This window comes from Callithrix jacchus, chromosome 2 (genome assembly GCF_049354715.1).
Source record: "Callithrix jacchus isolate 240 chromosome 2, calJac240_pri, whole genome shotgun sequence".
Lineage (NCBI taxonomy): Eukaryota > Metazoa > Chordata > Mammalia > Primates > Cebidae > Callithrix > Callithrix jacchus.
Window position 1 is genome coordinate 155291889 of NC_133503.1, and position 5261 is coordinate 155297149.

Genomic DNA, 5261 nt, shown 5'->3' on the forward strand with positions numbered 1-5261 from the left:
GTAGGAATGCATGGGACAGACCTGGGGTACACTCAGCAAAGGAAAGCAGTATGGCCACAAGCCCAGAGGCTGAGAAGCTAGCCTGTGGTAGGCAGACTACAGGCACGTGAGAAGGGAGACAGGCTAGAATTGCAGCTGGGAGCGAGACAGAATCTTCTAGATCTTGCTCAAGAATTTTCTCTTTACCTGGTAGGCATACAGAAGTTGAGAGACAAAAATATTTTACCTACTCCAATTTTGGCCCAGAACATGAATGACGGTATTGTTAGACCAAAATCAAGACACAAGGGTCAGACTTCTCCTAAACCTTTCTAAGGGAAGTTTCAGAGCCCTGAACATCCCCTCTGTACACTGTTTTTTCTATAAAAACAAAAGCAGAAAGAGGATGGCCCCTAGAGTGATGTACTGGTTGGGTGAGTTGGACAATTTTCTTAATCTCTCCGATCCTCAGTGTTCTCATCTATAAAATGTGAGTAATTACGCCTTTTACTTAGGGTGTTGTTAAGAAGTTAGTATGTAAGGCAGTTTAAGTTAGTGCTTAAAAGAGTACCTGGTATACAATACTCACCCAATTTTATTTTTAGCATCTATGTCTTTTAAATCTTTTTTCTCTCTCTTTTTTTGAGTCAGGGTCTGGCTCTGTCACCCAGGCTTGGGTGATATGATCTTGGCTCACTGCAACTTCCGCGTCTTGAGCTCAAGCAATCCTCCCACCTCAGCCTCCCGAGTGAGTAGCTGGGACTACAGGTGCACACCACCACGACTGGCTAATTTTTATTTGTTTTGTAGAGATGGGATTTGCCACGTTGCCCAAGCTGATCCTGAACTCTTGGGCTCAAGCAATTCGCCCGTCTCAGCCTCCCAAAGTGCTGGGATTACAGCCATGAGCCACCGCGTCTGGCCCTTAAATCTTTCTCATTATTTTTCCTTGTTTATAAATTCTTAGAAAGAACATCTATATTATACAAGAAGTACTTTATCTCACTATAATTAGAGATTACTAATCACTGACTTGTTCCATAAATCTTATTCTAAACTGTTTAAAAATCCAGAAGTTTAGCTCTGAGGCTTCTGACCTTAATAAAACCCCCACGAAACACTCTTATCTGCCTGCTGGTCTTAACAGGGAGAAGCTCTTTTTGTTTCCAGCAGGGCCTAGTTTTCCATTTCTAGTCCCAGAACCAACAACAAAGTTGCCGATTCCAGCTCTACAGTGTTTTCTCCTTCCTAAGTCTTTGAGAACCATGATGGCCAATGGGCTGGCAAGACCACCTTCCATTATCTTTATTGAAACAGTTTAATAGTTTCACTTCAATGCCCTTGACAACTTTTGTTCAGGAGAAACATTTCTGTGGCTAATGAAGACCATGCTTACAAAGCATTCCAATCATTTTCGTATTTCATGCAGCCCTTCACCTCAGGGCACCAAACTTGGGTTCTTAAAAGAGGGTCTTACCCTTTTACTGATTAAAACAAAAAAGTTCACACTTTCATGTGGGACAGCAAACTATAGCCACCAGCATTTTGAATTAAATTCAAATTACTGCTTGGGTTTAAATGCATCCTCCAAAGTTCTTGTGTTGGAAACATCCCCAGTGCTTATGTTTATGTCATAAACACCTTCTAGTGTTTATGACAGCATTGAGAGGTGGGACCTTTAAGAGATAAGTAGGTCATGAGGGTGAAGAGGCAGAGCCCTCACGAATGGATTGAGGCCTGTATTGCAAGAGTGGGCTCCTGGGAAATGCATGAGTTCAGCCCCTTCCCTCTTTCTCTCATGTGCATGATCTCTTGACCTACCTTCCATCATGGGATGATACATCAAGAAGTCTCTTGCCAGATGCTAGCCCTTCAACCTTGAACGTGCCAATCTCTAGAACTGTAAGAAATAAATCTCTGTTCTTTATAAATTACCTAGTCTCCGGTACTCCATTATAGAAGCATAAAACAAAGATAATCCCTATAGGCAGAGTTTTTGCTGCTACCCAAGTTGCCCTTAGCCCAGTATCTCCCAATGATAGCATACCCAGCATCTCACATTGGTGCCCGCCTGCCCTTGAAGGCATCTGAGCACTGCCCCCATCCCAGGCTCTGGCTGTTAGAACTCATTGTCACAACACAAGCAGCTTACCCCATTAGCCAGTTACTTGGCAAGGCCACGAATGTTTAACACACAAAACGAAAGTTTGGCTGTGAGGGATGAATTGAGAAGGAGGAAGGGAAAAGGTGTCTGATCACAGGTATAAATTAGATGCCCTAGAATAGGAACTAGAGCCGGGGTGGGGGTGGGTGAAGGGATGCTGGCTGGTAGAGTGTCATGGGCTGAGAGACATGATAGGTTGCCTCCTGTCACTGTTCCCTGAGTCAATGATTGCCCCTGGTGACGACTGTAATAGAGACCAGCTATGAACATGGCTCGGGTGACAGTGGAGAAGGGACCTATGGCTGCAACTTTGGAAAACAGATCAGCTGCACCATGTCTTGTAGCCTTGAAATTAAGTGGACGATGTTTTGTTTTTTTTTCTAGTGTTTATGACAAATGTAAGCCCCACTGCATATGCCAGTAAAATTCAAGTTTAAAAATCCCACCCACTAAGAGGAAAATTAAAAAGAATCTACTCTTAAATTGTTCCTCTGTCAAAGCAATATCTTGAATGGTCCTTATTAGGAATAGCTCATCACCAACCATAATATTAACTATTGTAACAAGAAGTTATTGCTTGAGCCCAGACTTCAAGACCAGTCTCCACAACATAGTGAGACATCATCTCTACATTAAAAAAAAAAATTAAAAATTAGCCAGACATGGTGGAGCACACCTGTAGTCCCAGCTACTTGAGAATCTAAGGCAGGAGGATCACTTGAGCCCAGGAGTTCGAGGTTATAGTGGGCTATGATTGTGCTACTGCACTCCAGCCTGGAGTACAGAGTGAGACCCTGTCTCTAATTTAAAAAAAAAGAGAAGAAAAGAACATTCCAGATTTCATGATGTGTTGCTCCAGGCACCCTGCCTCACCCCAATACTATAAACATCCCTGCTCCACCGCCAGTCAAGTTGCTTCTCCACCACTTCCAGCCCCCACCTCCACTTCTCTTTTTTTTTACCGGATAAAGGCTTATGAGAGTGGGTTTTAAGCCTTCGGGAATAAGCTAAAGTAGGTATAGACTGAAACCTTTTGGAAATATCAGGAGTTACCATTTGAGGCAAGTAAAACACAAACTGGGAAATTCACTTGCCTGGAATGGTAACCCCAGATATTTCCACCTGGTGTTACTATCCTCTTGTTCCTCCCCCTTAAGTTGTTCCTGGAGAGAAAAATAATTTCTAGAAAGCCATTCAGATACCATTAGTAAGGAGAATAGAATCTAGAAAAATGGTTACCAAAGGGGACATGGAGGACAACAAACAGCAGGCTACCCACCCAGGGACCCTCAGGGTAAAGTAGGGAACAAGGGCCCAATTTTTTTTTTTTTTTTTTACTGTAGAGTCAAAGTCATGTTCAGGAGACAGGGTGTGGTGATTCTCTCTCTGGGTGGGGAAAGGACCATCTTGGGCACGCTTCCTACTGGGGCGGGTGAGGCCAGCAGGCTTAGGGCTACATGGAGGATGTTCAATGGGCAGCAGAATGATCTTAAAAAACAGAAGAAAGTGATATGTTTAGAACATATCTCTCAGGGAAGTGCATCTATCTTACAAGGGACTAGCAGAAGGCTGAGACTGACAGACTGCTCAGCAGGTCAAACTCAAAATCTGGAAAGTAAGCAAAGACTATGGGGCAAATGCCCACAAGCAGGAGATTTTCAAAAGGCAGGGCTTGAATGAACTGAATTTACATAGGATGATCCTTAAATGTTCAATCTATTCTGCTCTGGATTCGGGTAGGGAGTAGCCATAGACATCAAACAAAACATTTGTAAATGTAGCCAATTGATGATTCTGTGTTTTCCTAAAGAATCAGACAAGATTAGGGAAATTTGGACATCTGATTAAGGGTAACTTCTCAGGTGCTAATATCAGACTGCTAACTGACTGTGCTCTTAACGAGCTTGTATCTACATGTTCTCCTCAGCCAGGACTGCAACAAGGGTCAACCCCTTCCCTGCTTATCACTTCAAGACCACAGCGGGATGCGAAAGTATCTCAGGGACCACATTCCTCTGCTGGCAAAGGAAGACCTGACTAATAAACATTTGTAATTATTTAACACACTCCAACACATAACACACCAAAGCAATAACATTATGCAAATAAACTCTTTGGTTATTTGCCTGATCATGGGAAAAGAAAATATGGCCAATAGGGGAAGCATCTGAATTTCCAATCTTGGCTGAGCGGAAAGCTCTGCTTGTAAATCACATTCCATCTGCCCTGCAGAGTGGCCGGCCCAGGACACCATCTGGGAGGTGGATTCAAGTCTCACCATAGTCACAGAAATCACTTGCTCAAGCTTCTGCTACCTGCTTCCAACCTCCATTCCTTTGTGTGTAAAGTTGGAGCAATGTAGCAACATGTTCAGCAGCATGAGGTTTGGTAAATCACAGAGTGCTACACACATTAGACTGTGTCACAGATGTCATTGAGCTACCTACTTAAGCCATACTGTATTACTGTGTATTAGTCTGTTCTTACAGTGCTATCAAGAAATATCTGAGACCGGGCACAGTGGCTCACGCCTGTAATCCCAACACTTTGGGAGGCCAAGGTGGGAGGATCACAAGGTCAGGAGATTGAGACCATCCTGGCCAACATGGTGAAACCCTGTCTCTACTAAAAACACAAAAATTAGCTGGGTGTGGTGGCGTGCACCTGTAGTTCCAGCTACTTGGGAGGCTGAGGCAGGAGAATTGCTTGAACCCGGGAGGCAGAGGTTGCAGTGAGCCAAGATCGCACCACTGCACTCCAGCCTGGCACTTGGTGACAGAGAGAGACTCTGTCTCAAAAAAAAAGAAAAGAAAAAAAAGAAATACCTGAGACTGGGTAATTTGTAAAGAAAAGAGGTTTCATTGGCTCATGGTTCTGCAGACTATACAGGAAGCACAGTGCTGGTATCTGCTTGGCTTCTGGGGAAGCATCCTGAAGGTTACGGTCATGGAGGATGGAGAAGGGAGAGCAGGCATGTCACATGGTAAAAGTAGGAGTAAGGAGAAAAAAGAGGGAGAGGAGGGGAGGTGCCACACACTTTTAAATGACCAGATATCATGAAAATTCACTCACTATTGCAAGGAGAGCACCAAGCAGAGAGTGGTAAACCATTCATGTG